An 18,848-nucleotide genomic window follows, 5' to 3' on the forward strand; every position below is an offset into this window, starting at 1 on the left:
GGCAGTTCACCACCACCTCCTTGAGGGCAATTAGGGAAGGGCAATAAATATTGGCCTAGTTAGCGACACTCTCATCCCATGAAAGAAATAGTATCCCTACGATTTTTTTACCCTTCAAGTATTTATCCAAGTTCCTTCTGAAGGTTACTACTGAATATTTTTTCCACCACCTTATCGAGCAGTACTTGTTTTTTTTTGCCAGTTATCCTAAATCTTTGTCCTCTGGTTATTGGCCCTTCGCCATTGGAAAGGATTCCTCATGTCGTCATATGTTTGTGCAGCAAGAGGTGTCTGAAATCAACCTGATGGAAAGTTCTCGTTCTGAGTGAGAATGTTGAATTAAATTTTTGCTCAGTATTAATTTAACATGCTGTTACATATTTTTTTGATTTGCACTTAGTCACAATCATCACCATTTGGCTCATCTGTTCCATTCTGAAATGAACCTGTATTTGTAACTATAATGCAATTGAAGATGGCAAGAAAAGAAAGTCCAAATTTAAGACTTACCTAACCAAAATACAGTTACTCCATTTCCAATTTTCTTACTCTTAAAAATATTAATTTGCTGTTATTTAGTATTTAAAAGATCTCGATCTGTCTTGATCTTTAAAACCTGCAAGTTTTCAGAGGACTGAAATTAAAAGACAGTTTTCAGTGGGAAAAGAATTATAGAAAAATTCTGTAACACCTTGTTAGTAGATAATCTAACCTACAGTGCCTCCAGTCATTGAAGACACCCTCTCTTTCACAAACCTTTATCAGCATTGCTTAGGGCCATAGAACGTAATGGTGCAAAAGGAGGCTATTTGGTCTCTTTCAAAGACCAATCTAACTCATTCACTGCTCCACTCTTTCCTCATTAACGTGCATTTTTTTTCCTTCAAGCAGTAATTGAATTCTGTTTTGAAGGGTCTTATTGAATCTGTACTCAGCACCTTATTAGGCAGCGCATTCCAAATCCTAACCACTGTTTGCATGGAAACGATTTTGCTCATGTCACCTCTGGTTCTTTTGCCAATCATTTTAAATCTATGTCCTTAGCTGTCAACTCTTTAGACATCGATTGCCATTTATTTACCCTTTCTGAACTCTTCATAATTTTGAATATAATTTCAACATAATTTATCAAATTTCCTTTGGCCTTCTCTACTCCACAACCTCACCTTCTCCAGTCTATCTGCACAATTATTCCCTTAAGTTTAGAACTAGTCAGTATATTTCTTCTGCACCGTGTCAAAACCCATCCTAAAGTGTGGTGCCCAGAAATTGATGCAATTCTACTTGTCGGGGTATTGTGTTTTCCTTCTTGTTAACACTATTCACTTCTCTGTTGAGGCCCATTTTCTTTGACAATATTAGGTTTTTGGGGTTATTCTGAGCAGCATCAAGGGCACACTGCAGCAAGCCTTATATGCTCGTTTGGGAGGGCTGGGATGTGAACAATGGAATGTTATACAGTTTGCATCACATCTGTTATACATTGTTGCACCTTGCATGCCCTGATGGCCATATATTTTGAATGTTAAATACAATCTGCATATAACCGTAAATGGCCCTGTGGTTATTGTTAGCATATATGCTGGTGGTAAAAGTTGTCTAATATTTTTCATTGATTTTTTAAGTTACATTTTTGTGGTTAATCAGTATAAAATGGGAGCAGCCTCAAAAAGACATAAGATCATTAGAAATAAGCACAGGATTAGTCCATTTGACTCGTATTGAATGCTCTGCCATTCATAAGATCTTGACTGATCTGATTGTGGACTTAACTTCATTTTCCTGATGTCCTCCACCAATAATCTTGATTCCCTTATAGGTCTCGAATTTGTCTCAGTCAGCCTTGAATATATGCATTGACCCAGTCTCCACTGGTCTCTGGGGCAGAGAATTTCAAATATTAATGACCTTCAGAAAAGAAATTCATCCTCATCTTCATCTTAAATTTGAAACTGTGCCTCTTAGTTTTAGATTCCCTCACGAGGGGAAACATCCCTCAGATTATTTTATGGTTCAATAAGATCAGTGATAAAGTATTCAAAATTGTCTATTAGGTCCTTGCTTATTTCACGTCTGAGAAATTCACTTCAGCATTGCACACTCGTCAATACTCCTTTTGAATTTCCTTCAATGTCCCTATTAGGTTTCTGCAATTATGCACGATTAACTTACTTGTTTTGCATAATGCTAAAGACGCTTTGTACCTCACCATCATTTTGTTTACAGAGGAAGGTAAAACAAGAACTGTGTGAGTATCTGAAGGGGATGTGAAAGAAGCACAATTGGAAATAAATATCATAAAGAAAACTTTGTTTTAACAAGTTAATGGGGATTTGACTAAGAGTAGTCGCAGGTCCAGATACTGTGCACATCAATACTGATAAGTTGAGGAAACAAAATGGAAGCATTGCACATAATCTTTTGAAAATATTTGGATATGACAATTGTGGCAAATGTAACATCCCTGTTCAGAAATCGATGAGGTTATAGACCAGTTAATCTTACCTAGGATATGTGTAAACATTCAGAATCCCATAACACACAATGAAATTATTGAACTTAGTTGGACAATTGGTAGGTCATGCTTGACTAATTGAATATTTGCAGTGTGTGTTGATCAAGGGAATATGGTGGATGTTGTAGAACTTGTGTACCATTTATGGGACTAGAGAAAATTAAGGTGCAAGGTTGGAGGTCTTGCGAGGCAGTGGTCATGGTGCAGTGGTCATGTCCTCACTTCTGGACTGGAAGCTCTGGGTTCAAGTCCTACTTCAGGACTTGATGACTAGAAAGGTTTGTTCATAACATGGCCAAATATGCTGATTACCAGTACATGGAGGAGAAAGCTAATGTGGACCACAACATGGAGATTTCTGTGTTAAGCTACGCATGTGCAAATATGATAGTTATTGTTAACTTTGCTCCATAATGATGTGTGCTTGCTGTGCTTTTTCAGGGCTATTGGGAGCTTTCATTCGAGTAACTTAATAGTTTATCAAATAATTACTTGGTCATCTTTGCATCAGCGACTGTTTAAGAAAGGAATTGGACTTTTGGTGTGAATATTGCCTGAATTGCAGATGTGGCGAGACCTAATAAGGACATAAAAACTAGGAACAGGAGTAGGCCATCTGGCCCCTCGAGTCTGCTCCGCCATTCAATAATATAATGACTGATCTTTTCATGGACTAAGCTCCACTTACTCGCCCACTCACCATAATCCTTAATTCCTTTACCATATAAAACTTTATCTATCTTTGCTTTAATAACATTCAACAAGGTAGCCTCAACTGCTTCACTGGGCAGGGAATTCCACAGATTCAGAAGCCTTTGGGTGAAGAAGTTCCTCCTCAACTCAGTCCTATATCTGCTCCCCCTTATTTTGAGGCTATGCCCCCTAGTTCTGGTTTCACCTGCCAGTGGAAATAACCTCCCTGCTTCTATCTTATCTATTTCCTTCATAATTTTATATGTTTCGATAAGATCCCCCTCTCATTCATCTAAATTCCAATGAGTATAGTCCCTGCCTACTCGGTCTCTCCTCATAAGCCAACCCTCTCAACTCCAGAATCAACATCGTGAATCTCGTCTGCACCCCCTCCAGTGCCAGTATATATCCTTTCTCAAGTAAGGAGACCAAAACTGTACAGGATTAGACAGGGTAGATTCAGAACAAATGTTTCCAGTGGTGGGGGAGTCCAGAACTAGGGGTCATAGTTTGAGGATAAGGGATACACCTTTTAGAACTGAGGTGAGGAGAAATTTCTTCACCCAGAGGTTAGTGAATATGTGGAATTCACTACCACAGAATGTAGTTGAGGCCAAAACATTGTCTGATTTCAAGAAGAAATTAGATATAGTTCTTGGGGCTAATGGGATCAAGGGATATGGGGGGAATCAGGATATTGAATTCGCTGATCAGCCATGATCAAAATGAATGGTGGAGCAGGCTTGTATGGCCTACTCCTGCTTCTAGTTTCTATGTTTTTATGTAATTACTAATTTTTACCAGTGAGATTTTGCATTTCTCTGCTTTTTGTTTGACATGAACATGGGCAATGACTGAATAAAGGAATATTTGGCTTTATGTTTGACCTGATGAATAGAAAAATAATGGTGGGTTTAGTTTGGAACTCTGGTAGATATTTTGAGTTTACAGCATGAAAAGCTTTAATGATGATGGAACGCAGGTTGACATTGGTCAACCTCCGATGGCTTCTCCATGTGCCCATTATTCAGGGGTGATTTTCTGAGCAGTAAGTTATTTTACAGCACAGGAAGCTAACTGCCAAACCTGATCCTATTTTAATCCACATGTTAATAATCACAACCAGATCTACTGGGCAGCAATTGTGAGTCATGGTTCACCTGTTTCTTCTTAACCAAGGAGCGCAGAGACCAATTTTAGTATCTTACCTGCTACAGTGACTGAAGGAAATTAACCAATAATCAATAATTAACAATAATCTCTCCCTCAATGTCAACAAAACAAAGGAGATTGTCATCAACTTCAGGAAACGTAAAGGAGAACATGCCCCTGTCTATATCGACGGGGACGAAGTAGAAAGGGTCGGGAGCTTCAAGTTTTTAGATGTCCAGATTACCAACAACCTGTCTGGTCCCCCCATGCCAACACTATAGTTAAGAAAGCCCACCAACACCTCTACTTTCTCAGAAGACTAAGGAAATTTGGCATGTCAGCTACGACTCTCACCAACGTTTACAGATGCACCATAGAAAGCATTCTTTCTGGTTGTATCCCAGCTTGGTATGGCTCCTGCTCTGCCCAAGACTGCAAGGAACTATAAAAGGTTGTGAATGTAGCCCAATCCATCACGCAAACCAACCTCCCATCCATTGACTCTGTCTACACTTCCCGCTGCCTTGGCAAAGCAGCCAGCATAATTGAGGACCCCATGCACCTCGGACATTCTCTCTTCCACCTTCTTCCTTCGGGAAAAAGATACAAAAGTATGAAGTCATGTACCAACCGACTAAAGAACAGCTTCTTCCCTGCTGCTGTCAGACTTTTGAATGGACCTACCTTGCATTAAGTTGATCTTTCTGTACACCCTAGCTATGACTGTAACACTACATTCTGCACTCTCTCGTTTCCTTCTCTATGAACAATATGTTTTGTCTGTATAGCGCGCAATAAAACAATACTTTTCACTGTATGTTAATACATGTGATAATAATAAATCAAATCAAAATAAAACAGAGACTGGTGATGGTCCAGGGTATTTTCTAGCCTGTGGCTTAATTGTTTAACCATTTCAAGAGCATGTGGTATGTTCTTATCACAGAAATCCAACTAAGGTTTTGTCACCTTCTGCAGCATTTATGAGTAGATATTATACAATTGTCTGGTCATGTGTGGAGTATAAGAACATCAAAATGCCAAATTTAAAATTCTGCTTTTGTTGTTGAATCTTGAACCAAATAAATCATAGAATCCTGATAGTGCAGAAGGATACCATTCGACAAATCGAGCCGGCACTGACAACAATCCCACCCAGGCACTATCCCTATAATCCTATGTATTTAACCTAATACTAAGGGGCAGTTTAGCATGGTCAATCAACCTAATCCGCACATATTTGGCCTGTGGGAGGAAACCAGAGCACCCGGAAAAAACCCATGCCGCTATGGGGAAAATGTGCAAACTCTACACAGTCAGTCACCTGAGGCCGGAATTGAACCCGGATTTCTGGTGCTGAGGCAGCAGTGGTTGAGAGTAGACTGATGGGGCAGTAGTTGACCAGGTTGGATTTGTCCTGCTTTTTGTGTACAGTACATGCCTGGACAATTATCCACATTGCTGGGTAGATGCCAGTGCTGTAGCTGTACAGGAACAGCTTGGCTAGGGACACAACAAGTTCTGGAGCACAAGTCTTCAATACTATTGTTGGAATATTGTCAGGGCATATAACCGTTGCAGTATCCAGCGCCTTCAACCGTTTCTTGATAGCACGTGGAATGAGTTGAATTTGCTGAAGACTGGCACCTGTGATGTTGGAGATCTCTGGAGGAGGCTGAGATAGATCATTTTGTTGGCACTTTTTGCTGAAGATTGGAGCAAATGCCTCAGCATTTGCACTGATGTGCTGGGCTCTCCCGCCATTGAAGATGTGGATATTTGTGGAGCCTCCTCCTCCAATTAGTTGTTTAGTTCTCCACCACCATTCATGTGGCAGGAGTGCAGAGCTTAGATCTGATTTAGTTGTCGTAGGATTTCCTAGCTTTGTCTATCACTTGTTACTTATGCTGTTTGGCACACAAGTAGTCCTGTGTTGCAGCTTCACCAGGTTGACATTTCCTCAAGTTTGCCTGCTGCCTCTCCTGGCGTTCCCTCCTGTTGGCAATCCCTCCTGCACTCTTCATTGAACCTGCTTTGATCTACTGGTTTGATGGTAATGGTAGAGTAGGGGATACATAGGGCCATGAGGTTACAGATTGTGTTTGAGGACAGTGCTGCTGCTGCCGATGGACCATGGAGTATAATGGTTGCCCAGTCTTGAGTTGCTAAATCTGTTTGAAATCTGTCCCATTTAGCACAGTAGTAGTACCACACAACACAATGGTGTGTATCCTCAGTATGAAGATGAGATTTAGTCTCATTTAGGCTGTAATGAATCTAGTCAAGAAGAAAAGAAAAGCTTACAAAAGGTTCAGGGAGCTAGGTAATGTTAGAGATCTTGAAGAGTATACGGCTAATAGGAAGGATCTTAAGAAGGAAATTAGGAGAGCCAGAAGGGGTCATGAGAGGGCCTTGGCAGGCAGGATTAAGGAAAACCCCAAGGCATTCTACAAGTATGTGAAGAGCAGGAGGATAAGATGTGAAAGAATAGGACCTATCAAGTGTGACGGTGGGAAAGTTTGTATGGAACCGGAAGAAATAGCAGAGGTACTTAATGAATACTTTACTTCAATATTCACTATGGAAAAGGATCTTGGTGGTTGTAGTGCAGACTTGCAGCGGACTGAAAAGCTTGAGCATATAGCTATTCAGAAAGAGGATGTGTTGGAGCTTTTGAAAAGCATCAAGTTAGATAAGTCGCCGGGACCGGATGAGATGTACCCCAGGCTACTGTGGGAGGCAAGGGAGGAGATTGCTGAGCCTCTGGCGATGATCTTTGCATCATCAATGGAGACGGGAGAGGTTCCAGAGGATTGGAGGATTGTGGATGTTGTTCCTTTATTCAAAAAAGGGAGTAGAGATAGCCCTGGAAATTATAGACCAGTGAGTCTAACCTCAGTGGTTGGTAAGTTGATGGAGAAGATCCTGAGAGGCAGGATTTATGAACATTTGGAGAGGTATAATATGATTAAGAATAGTCAGCATGGCTTTGTCAAAGGCAGATCATGCCTTATGAGCCTGATTGAATTTTTTGAGGATGTGACTAAACACATTGATGTAGAGCAGTAGATGTAGTATATATGGACTTCAGCAAGGCATTTGATAAGGTGCCCCATGCAAGGCTTATTGAGAAAGTGAGGGGGCATGGGATCCAAGGGGACATTGCTTTGTGGATCCAGAACTGGCTTGCCCACAGAGGGCAAAGAGTGGTTAGAGATGGGTCATATTCTGCATGGAGGTCGGTCACCAGTGGAGTGCCCCAGGGATCTGTTCTGGGACCCTTACTCTTTGTGATTTTTATAAATGACCTGGATGAGGAAGTGGAGGGATGGTTTGGTAAGTTTGCTGATGACACAAAGGTTGGAGGTGTTGTGGATAGTATGGAGGGATGTCAGAAGTTGCAGCGAGACATTGATAGATGCAAGACTGGGCGGAGAAGTGGCAGATGGAGTTCAACCCTGATAAGTGTGAGGTGGTTCATTTTGGCAGGTCAAGTTGGATGGCGGAATATAATATTAATGGCAGGACTCTTGGCAGAGTGGAAGATCAGAAGGATCTTGGGGTCCGAGTTCATAGGACGCTCAAAGCAGCTGTGCAGGTTGAGGCTGTGGTTAACAAGGCGTATGGTGTACTGGCCTTCATCAATCAAGGAATTGAGTTTAGGAGTCGTGAGATAATGTTGCAGCTATATAAGACCCTGGTCAGACTACATTTGGAGTACTGCGCTCAGTTCTGGTCGCCTCATTACAGGAAGGATGTGGAAGCCATTGAAAGGGTGCAGAGGAGATTTACAAGGATGTTGCCTGGGTTGGGGGGCATGCCTTATGAGGATAGGTTGAGTGAGCTCGGCCTTTTCTCTTTGGAGAGATGAAGGATGAGGGGGTGACCTGATAGAGGTGTATAAGATGTTGAGAGGTATTGATCGAGTGGATAGTCAGAGGCTTTTTCCCAGGGCTGAAATGGTTGCCACAAGAGGACACAGGTTTAAGGTGCTGGGGAGTAGGTACAGAGGAGGTGTCAGGGGTAAGTCTTTCACTCAGAGGGTGGTGGGTGCGTGGAATGGGCTGCCAGCAACGGTGGTGGAGGGGGATTCGATAGGGTCTTTTAAGAGACTTTTAGATAAGTACATGGAACTTAGTAAGATAGAGGGTTATAGGTAAGTCTAGTAATCGCTACGGTAGGGACATGTTCGGCACAACTTTGTGGGCCGAAGGACCTATGTTGTGCTGTGTGCTGTAGTTTTTCTATGTTTCTAACTTGAGTGGCTTTCTTGGCCATTTCAGAGGACATTTAAGAGTCAGCCACCTTGCTGAGTCACATATAGTCCAGACTATGTAAGGATGACTGGTTTCCTAGTGAACCAGATGGGTTTTTAACAACAGTAGACAATGGTTCATGGACATCATTAGACTTTTAATTCCAGATTCAAAATTCACCATTTGCTGTGGTGGGATTTGGACCTGGGTCCCCAGAGATTTTGAACCCTGGGTCTCTGGATTACTAGTCCAACAACAATACCATTAGCCACCGCCTCCCCAGATTTTGCAGTCAGTTAATAGTAGAGTCAAGTTTGGTTTAAAAATAAAGAAAATATAAAAATTACAATTTGAACATGGAGATTTGATGTAAAACTATTCCTAAAAATGCTGAAATGTCAACACTGCATGATTACCTTGTCCCCAGCTTTAATGTACTGATTCTAGTTATGATGTGGAGATGCCGGCGTTGGATTGGGGTGAACACAGTAAGAAGTTTAACAACACCAGGTTAAAGTAACTTTAACCTGGTGTTGTTAAACATCTTAATGATTCTAGTTACCTACCATGGTATTTGATGAGCAGAAACTTACAAGATAGATCTATCATTTTGTTTCTCAGTTTGCAGTAAATGTTTCAATATGAACAGCAACTATTGTTTGTTTTGTAATCAAATAAATTCATCCAGGTGCAGTGTCACTATGATCAATTCATGCAATGCTCATTAGTTATTCACACCATGAATACAAAATTAGTATACAATAGTTATTCTTCTCATGCATTCAATGGGAGAATAGAGTATAACCTATTGTTGTTTTTGAATTGAATCTGCTTTGTTTATGGACTGCAAAGTGGGCTACTGAATAATACGGATATATTTTCCAGGCATTTTCATGAATTTTTAAAAGGATAGTTCATATTTGTGAAAACTGTAACAACAATGATATATTTTTGACTGCTTTCTTTACCATGATCTTGGTCTATGTTGGATCATAATTAACACAGTGAAATACTTGCCTTTTCAGGTACTTATGATAGCTGGCATTTACATAGAACAGAAGCAAGCATAATAGTTTCATAACCTGATTGTTGCCATGACGCCAGACTTGGCACAGGAAGTTCCAGTGTTTTGCAGTGCATCTACTAATTTCCAACAAAAAATCACAACACAAGAAATCAAAATGAGTCTGCACAGAATTCTTTGACCACAGGAATAAGACCAAACATCTGTTACATTGAAAGAAAGAGTACAACTTAATTAGCAGTTTCTACCCACTCAGATGTGAAAATTTAAGCTCAAATAGCCCTTATAATCTTCTAGAGGTCATTAGCAACCTGGCCATATTTTTTCAATACATTACACAGATGTATTCTGATATAGAATTGGCAATTATTGTTTTTTAAAAAAGTGCTGTACAATCTTTTAGACTTGTGGTGCAATAGCAAGTAATGTGTTTTCTCTGTAACCTACCAAGCATGGTCACAGTGTAGATCAGCATTAGCTACCAGACAATATGAGCAGTACTGAGCTTTCTTAATAATGCTCACTTTTGTATCATCTTTTCAACATTATTTCCCCAATTGTGGATAGAATATCATTCTCGGTGAAGAAACTGAAGTGAACTTGTAGTCCTAGTAAAGATCTGTAGACAACAACTATTAAATTGATTTTCTCTACTGAAGTTGATGTGAATCATTCTTCTATTATTTAGATAACCAATATTTGTCTGCAGTAGTTTGATTGTGTCTGACCTTTAAGTAGGAAACTAGTCACTTTCAAAATAGCTCTTTTGATTACAACAGCTGGACCATTGATGAATGCGAAATGGTATTGGGCTAAGCACATTGCTGTGAGGGGGACTTGGGTAGATGTTACAATCAAGTAAAAAGTCACTATTGTCATCCACTGTTTGTAATCTTTAAGGAATACTCAGTTAGTTTTGTACCTCGTCAATAAACTACACAATGCCAGCTCGTACACATTCCTCTTCAGATGGCTGCAGCTTTAACTTTGTGCTGACTGCCAGAACAGAAGTATCTTTTTTTTTTGCTGAGTTTTCTTTTAGAACTTTATGTCCCATAGTTAAGAAACATTGGATGGAGCTTCCAACTGTGGGCAGGGAGTAAAACAGATAATAGTAGATTGGTTGCCCATTATAACCCCTGCGTGAAGTAAGTGCTAGTAATCACTTCTTAGATAGCCAGGAAGAAGCAAAGAGCTTTGAGCCCATCCTGGTGGGGAATGAGATTTAGAGGGATTGGACATCCATGGTAAGAAGGAGGCAGTTTGGGCCGGGGAACTGGAAGTCGTTGATGTGGCGCAGGGCATCAGAGGAATCGCAAATGTAGGTGGGAAGGGACTGGACAAGAGCAGAGAGAATGCAGTCAATTTGTTTTCAAATTGGATGTCGCATTTCCCAGGTTGCAACAATGACTAAAACTGTAAAAACCTTAGGACAACCTGATTTTGTAAAAGACGCAATTTACATTAATCACTGTACATCCATAGCTAAACATCCAATTCATCAAAAGCCACATCACAGGATATCCTCAGGGCAATCTTATTTTAACAAGCTCATTGTTTTTTCACCATGGGTAGACCTCTAACTGAATTTGGTTCGGTGGGGCAGGAGCAGGCTGACATGGTGGGCCTACCGGGGCAGGTCCTATTTGTGGATTTTGGTGATGTAAATTGCTTCTTGCCCCAAGGTCAATGTACAAAATAGTCATGCTTGTGATCTCTTGTTAATTCCATTGACAGGACCTGCTCCGTGCTCAAGTTTACATGAAGCATACTCTACACTTATTTGTGAATACTTTTTAAATTAAGTAGTGGCTGATCACAGTGACAATGTTAATAGTAATTTGTGTAATACGCTGTTTTAAAATGATGGAAGCATTATCCTTTATGCGATTTTCAATGTATTCTAAGATTTAGCTGGAATGTTACTCAGCCACAAGGTCTGATTATTTAAATAAGTATACCCAAAATTCAGTTAGAGGTCTACCCATGGTGAAAAAACAATGAGCTTGTTAAAATCAGATTGCCCTGAGGATATCCTGTGATGTGGCTTTTGATGAATTGGATGTTTAGCTATGGATGTACAGTGATTAATGTAAATTGCATCTTTTACAAAATCAGGTTGTCCTAAGGTCTTTACAGTTTTAGTCATTGGTGCAAACTGGGAAATGCGACATCCAATTTGAAAACAACAAGTTCCTATAAGCAGCATTGTGATGATGACCAGATAATCTCTTTTAATTATGTTGATTAAGTTATGAATTTTGACCATGATAGTAGGGACAACACCCCTACTCTTTAAAAATAATGACATAAGAGATCCCACAGCACTGGGCTGGCAGGTTGAGACCCTGGTTTAATGCCTCATCTGCAAGATGGCATTTCCAACAGTGCAGCATTCTGGAGCATTAGAGCCTAGATATTTCTGCTCAAGTCTCTGGGGTGAGACTTGAACTCACTGACTCAGAGGTGAGAGTGCTACCAACTAAGCCCTGGCTGGCACTGTGAAAGTGTTTGTGATATCTTTGGGTTTGAATTCCAGGAAAGTATAGAGCAGTTAGTGTCTATCAGAGAGTACTGAGAGGAAAACACAAAAGGATAGGGCCTCAAAATCACAGGGATAAGGTTTTCCTGGTAAGGAAAGCATTGGTAAGGGCACACAACAACAAAAACAGAAAATGCTGGAAAATCTCAGCAGCTTTGACAGCATTTGTGGAGAGAGAATAGAGCCAACGTTTCGTTGAATACATTGAATCACAGTCTGGATCACCCTTCATCAGAGCTTTGGTAGAGCATGAGATCCTGAACATCCTTGGTTCCCTTTTTCGTAGAATCCCTAAAGTGCAGAAGAAAGCCATTTGCCCCATCGAGTCTGCACCGACCATCACACACGCACACACACACACACACACACACACACACCCCCCCCCCCGCCCTATCCCTGTAACCCCAACATATTTAGCCTGCTAGACCCCGAACCTCCACATCTTGGGGCTAAAGGGGCAATTTAGTGTGGCCAATCCACCTAACCTGCATAATTTTGGACTGTGGGAGGAAACCTGAGCACCTGGAGGAAACCAGGTGAGAATGTACAAACTCCACACTGGCAGTCACACAGGACTGGAATCAAACCTGGGTCCCTGGCGCTATGAGGCAGCAGTGCTAAGTACTGTGCCACCCTTGATTATTGAACCGTTTGATACCTGTGCCGAGTACATTCAGATTTGTTAATGTGCTTCAGTGACTCATTTGTATTTTTGAAATAGCAGGTATTCGACCCGCCTCTTTACCCATTGCCAGCTAGTTCATGCCTTTAAATCTTTTCTCACAACTATTATTGTATTTACAGACTTTTAATGTCTTTAAGAAACATAAATGTAACAAACAAAACCGTCTACCAAAAAATATTCAGAAGTTTCTAAACTATCGATGGAGTTTAAAAAAAAGGACAATTGGTCAAGTTGTAGAATTTAAATCCATTGGAGCTATTTCCTCATTACTTAGTGTCCATGTTTTTTGCACTGTTTTGAATTGATATGTTAATACACCCACCATGTCTAAGAACGTTGTAATACATTTGAGCAATTGTCCTTTGGCAAAGTCCTAGTTTACAGCAACTTAGCTGAAGCCTATGAAATCCATGAACTCAGCCTCTTGTCAATGAGAGAGCCATTTTGACAGTTATAATATGCTGCTTAATCCGAAAGACAGGTGAATAGTTGAACTTGTGCAACAATGGTAATACGAAATTTTGGTGTGTTTGACAGCAGGTTGTCAGTTAGGAAAAGGATTCTTTTTTTTTACACAGTCAATTTGTGCAATGTTGTAATTTCAAAATACGATGAAGGGTGTTTTGAGGGTTTCATTTGCCTTCATTTGTTTCCTGTGCAGCAGTTGTTTATTTGCAGAAGTTTAAACTTATTTATTGTTCCATTTATATGAGCATGACTAGTCTGTGGGCCAATTCCCTAACTGTGGACCCGTTCTCAGGTGTCAGTGAGGAGTACTTTGCTGGATTGGCTTGCCCAACCTTGTTTTCATTGTGATCTAATTTAATGCTTAGGGCACAGCCAAGTGCTTAATCCAGTTTTATTCCACTTTCTCTAGCAGTTTTGATGTGACTGTGTAGCTTGCTAGGCCATTTCTGAGGCCGGTTGAAGACTCAACCATATTGGCATGGGGCTGGAATCACATATGGACCAAACAAGTGTTTTTTCCCTAAACCTCGTTAGTGAATCATTTTGGATTCCACGTATATCTGATTGATTCAGGATTACTTTCACTGATTCCATATTTAACAAGTTTTTTTTGAGCTTTCTGCAAAGCTTTCTTTCTCCTGCACACACAATCCATGGTTAATTTCTCCTGTGTCTTGAACTAAAAATGTAACATTCGACTACATGAAACTACCAGAAAAAATCATTCTGCAGCTTGTTTTGCAATTACTTGGAAAAGTCTATAGAAACTCAAAAGCTTGTGAACATATTCCCTTCCCATTTTGAGTCAATCAGCTGCTTCCTTTAAAAAAAATTATTGATATGTGATAGGGAATTCTGTCAATGCTCCGTCAGGTGACAGAATCTCCTTAAAATTTAACAGGGAAATAATCTTAAAGTATCAACTCCGGATCCAGATCTTGAGAGATTAATGAGCCTTCAGCGGAAAATAGCATTAACCAAGCCAATCAAATACACAAAAGACAGTTTTTGTAGGTAAGTTTAATTGTGTTGTGAAATATGTAGTTTTTATAATCCAATACGTCAGATATTAATTTGGACACAAAATTCAGTTACCAAAAGAGAATTGGAGCTGAATGGTTTTAAAAATATTGCATAGGTAATTTAGTTGGCTTGATTGCTTTTGTTCATTGATAAATTTATCTGACATCGAAGATTGGCACTTTTATAGGTCTTTCGTTATTATTGGAAGTTTAGGTTACTGTTTTCTTCACCATTTAGTATGGTTTCTTAACTGTTTATTTGCGATTTCTGGCTAATATATGCATGCAATGTTTTGTGTAAAGTGCTGTTAAATTATGAAAAGCGTTACCATCAGTGATTGTTGAAACAGTCAGTTTCAACCTTTAAGAGGGAATTGGATAAACATTTAAGGGCATAAGAAATTGAAACAGAAGTGGTCCTTGCACTCCCTCAAGCTTTCTGCTAGGGTTCAAAATATACAGGGGTGCAGGGAGATTTGATCTCAAAACGTTGCAAGTCGTCTGCGAGGAATCAAAGAAAAGGGCGAAAAATTCAAGAAAGGCTGGCCCCATACAATATTAGCTTACGTGGTGGCTCCTCCATGGACTGAAATTGAACAATTGCAGATGCCTTGTTGAGAACAGGTAAACGTGCAAAGATTGATTGGAGAAGCAGCGAGTATGGGAGAGGCAGATTCTGTGAGGAGCTGCACGTCCAAGGGCCGCTGGGAGGGAGGGAAACTGTGACTGGAGGAGCTGGAGCAGCAACATGGAGAAACGGGAATTGATAGTAAAAAAAACAACTTTCCCCGAACTGAAGATAGAAATAGAAACAATTCTGTTCAGAGCATAACCTCAGAATTTAAGAGTCGCTGGATAGTTGACACCCCCCTCCCCCTATTTTTTATTACAATCCTTTTAGAGTTGTGTGTTATATTTATTGAAATAATTGAAGTGGGTAGGAATTTTTCTGGCAGCTGCTAGGCTAAGTGGAGGGGTGGGGCAGGATGTGATGAGTCTTAATTATTTATAAATAGCTAGTTCCCTCCCCACCTTCTAGCTCCCTCATTTTTACAAGAACCCTCCTATTTTATATATAAAAGACAAAGATGGGAAGAGAATTGGGATCATGACACTCATCAACAGATCTGGGCAAGAGAGGGAAGCCAAGATGGCAACAGATCTAGTGTAGATAAAGCAGCTCCATGTGCTGCTGAGCGAGAGAGAGAATGGGAAAGAGAGAGATGGGGATTGTTGGGAGAAAGAGGTCTCTCAGGGCAGCTGAGTGTATGTGCCAGCAACAGGTGACATTTCTCACTTTCACACTAATACATAATTAAATAAAATAAGCCGTCTTATTTCCAAATTCATTTTTTCCCCTTCTAAAACCATCCTATTGGACCTGGGTTTCAAGTTTGCAAACTACGCCTGAAATAACAAGAACCAAATATCTCCTAATGGCTATCTTCTTTTATATTTGTCCAATAAATTATGTTGTAGTAAAGTTTAAAGTAGCGAGATGTACGGGACAGACAAAAATAGATTGTGGGATAAAACCAGTTTGTTTTTCAAACCCTTCGTTTTTTTTTCAAGTGATTCGGCTGTAGAAGTGCCTGTCTATACATAAGTATTTTTGGCTGTTATTATGCATGTTTTTAAAAAAAAGAGTTTTTATGTGTTGGGAATCTAGAAAATACCGACTTTTAGGCCTCGAGTTGCTTTTCTGACAGACACTGGAAGAGGATTGGTGGCTGAATGAAGGAGGACTATATAATTGTTGCTGGATTCTTGACTACTTGCCGACTAGTGAGCCACTCATTTCTTTAATATCCTTTAATGGAGACTTAACCTTCAAAGATCATGTGAAAATCAAAAAGTAGCCTTGAGAAAATCCCAAAAAGAACTCTCAAAGTATTTTGCCACGCCATTTAACAAGATCATGCCTGATCATTGAACTCAACTCTTCCACCCAATCTCCATATTCCTTGTTTCATTTCGAGCCCAAAGATTTATCAATCTCCACCTTAAATATATGCAATAATCGTGCAAACACAGGTCACTTGAGTACAGAATTCCAAACCCTCTGAGTGAAGAAATTTTCAGCATCTCAGTCTTAAATGGCCAGCCCCTTATCCTGAGATTATACCTATTAGCTCTCGACTCTTCAGCTGGGAAAAATAGGCTCTCAGCATCTGCTCTGTCAAACTGTCTTAGAATTATTTTACTTTTAATTAGATCACCTCTCATTCCATTTAGTCGAATCCTATTCTTGACCAGTTTAGTTTTTAGCCTAAACCTATTTTTGACCTCTTTAATTTGCTATGGATGGATCACTTTTCCCATGGAGTTTTTATTGCTCAATTGAACATATATTAATTGAGAATTATGAATAATTCCTTTAAATGTTTGCTGTTGCTTATCTAGTGTTCTATGTTTCAATCTAATTTCCCAAACTACATCAGCCAACTTACCCCCTCATGCCTATGTGATTCTCTTTATTTAGGTTTGATACTCTAGTTTCGAATGTGTATAACCCATTCAAACTCAATGTGAAATTCTATCATTATGATCACTCTTTTCAGAGGATCTCTTACTGTGAGATTGATAATTAACCCTGTTTCATTATTCAAAACAAGATCACTTGTTATCTGGTTGGTTCCACAATTTACTGTTCTGGGAAATTGTCTTGAATAAACTCCATGAATTCATCTTCCAAAATAGTTCTGTTCATTTAATTCTAATCTATATTTATATGAAGGTTAAAATCTTCTATGATTATTGGATTGTTTTTATTGCAAGCTCCTATTATTTATTGATAGTCTATCCAGCAGTATAGTATTATTAGGTGGCATATAATCTACTCCCACCAACTTTTTCTGTCCCTTGTAATTCTTAGCTTCATCAGCTGAGTCGTCATCTTGCTCTGTTGAGTCAAAATCCTTCCTTACTACTTTCCTTACATCATCCTTTATTCTCAAGGATCCCCTTTTTCTTTTTATTCGTCCTTTCAAAGTTGATGAAAAGCCTATTGTCTTTTGCGGAAAAGCAGCAAATGTCATTAGAGTAGATAACTGTCATAGAGCAAGCAATAGTACAGACCGTTTAGATCAAATGGTTGTCTCCTTTACTGCAATTTCAATTATCAATAATTAACTATTTTCCCATTATAAATTTACTATTTGGGGCTTTTTGTGAATGACGATTGTCAGCAGAAACTTGTATTTGCATTAAAATGTTAAGTTTTGCGTTGTCAGCATTCGGTGTGCAATCACATATGTAATTCATAGGGATATTGCAAAATAATACCAAATTTATGGCAATTAGCTTTTAGGGACAGGGTGATGCATTGAGTAACTGCATTGTTTGTTTATTCTTGGGATCTGAGTTTGAGACAAGTCAGGGTAGATAGGTAGAGAGTGTCTCCTCTTATTTGGCAGTAGAGGTCATTAGTCAGGACAAACCTGAGCACAATCTAGTGAACAAGAAAGATTACTCCAATCCAGTAGATGGTGCTGTTCTGAATCTGGTATGGAAGAGTAGAGGGAACTCTATGTTGCAAATATTATTAATATTGATTTAGAAGCATTCTGTTCGCAAAAGAAGTATAAAAACAATAAAAAGAGGCATAGAATATATTACCAAACAGCAAAACTTTAATGCAGTCTACTCTAAGTGAGATATTTTCTTCTCATTTAGATATGCAGATTCATTTTTCCAACTAGTAGTTTCTAGAAAGAATGATGTACAAGTTTAAATGATTGCTTTCTTGATACAATAACTGCAAATTATTAGATTATTTCTAAAATAAATTTGTTTTAGTTGCTCTTTGAAACATACAGATTTCCAGACTCCGGTGAGTGTGTGTTACTGTGGAAGTTTGTCTTATCTGAGTCTTTTGGACCGCTTCTCAAGTGTCTATCTCAGCAGGAGAACAGAACACATTCAGCGGAAGATTAGAACCATATCTATTATTACTGTGTTGGCAGCAGGAAGCTTTCTGACAGCTAAAGTTTGTGTACTCCTTTTGACTCCTCACTTAAACCGGTGCAAAGCATGCAAACAGATTGCAGCTAATGATAGAGTGCACTCAAATGATCTGATATGAATAAGGAATCAGTTGTTAACCAGCTGCAATACAATCCCATGTTTTAAATTTCATCAATGGGCACAGTATCATTGACCAGCTGGCACATGCACAAAGCACAGTTTTGCCAGACAAAAATTAACAGAACCATCTAATTCTAGAATTGGTTTCCACTTAATGCAAACCAACTGTCACATTTGAGGAATGTGTTCTGTGATACCAATGCAGAAAGGTTGTAATCAGCAAATGCACACACACAGTACTACCCCTTAATGCATCATTTGGGTATTCAGTTCAGTTGGAGACAGAGTTTTGGTGACAATGCTGTATGACTGCAAAATAATTTGTAATTGCGTGACATACATGCCACTAAATGCTTGGCAGTCATTTTCTTCAGATCTGCATATTTTCCTCACAATTTCCTACCT

General features: G+C 39.5%; 1 protein-coding gene across 1 annotated transcript in view; it reads left to right on the forward strand.

Annotated features, from left to right (window-relative positions):
* Window positions 1–18,848, forward strand: part of dagla (diacylglycerol lipase, alpha) — a 340,274-nt gene that overhangs the window by 66,276 nt on the left and 255,150 nt on the right. The gene's annotated exons all lie outside the window — the stretch shown is intronic.

The sequence above is a fragment of the Mustelus asterias genome, chromosome 9 (assembly GCF_964213995.1).
Source record: "Mustelus asterias chromosome 9, sMusAst1.hap1.1, whole genome shotgun sequence".
In the NCBI taxonomy this organism is placed as follows: Eukaryota; Metazoa; Chordata; class Chondrichthyes; order Carcharhiniformes; family Triakidae; genus Mustelus; species Mustelus asterias.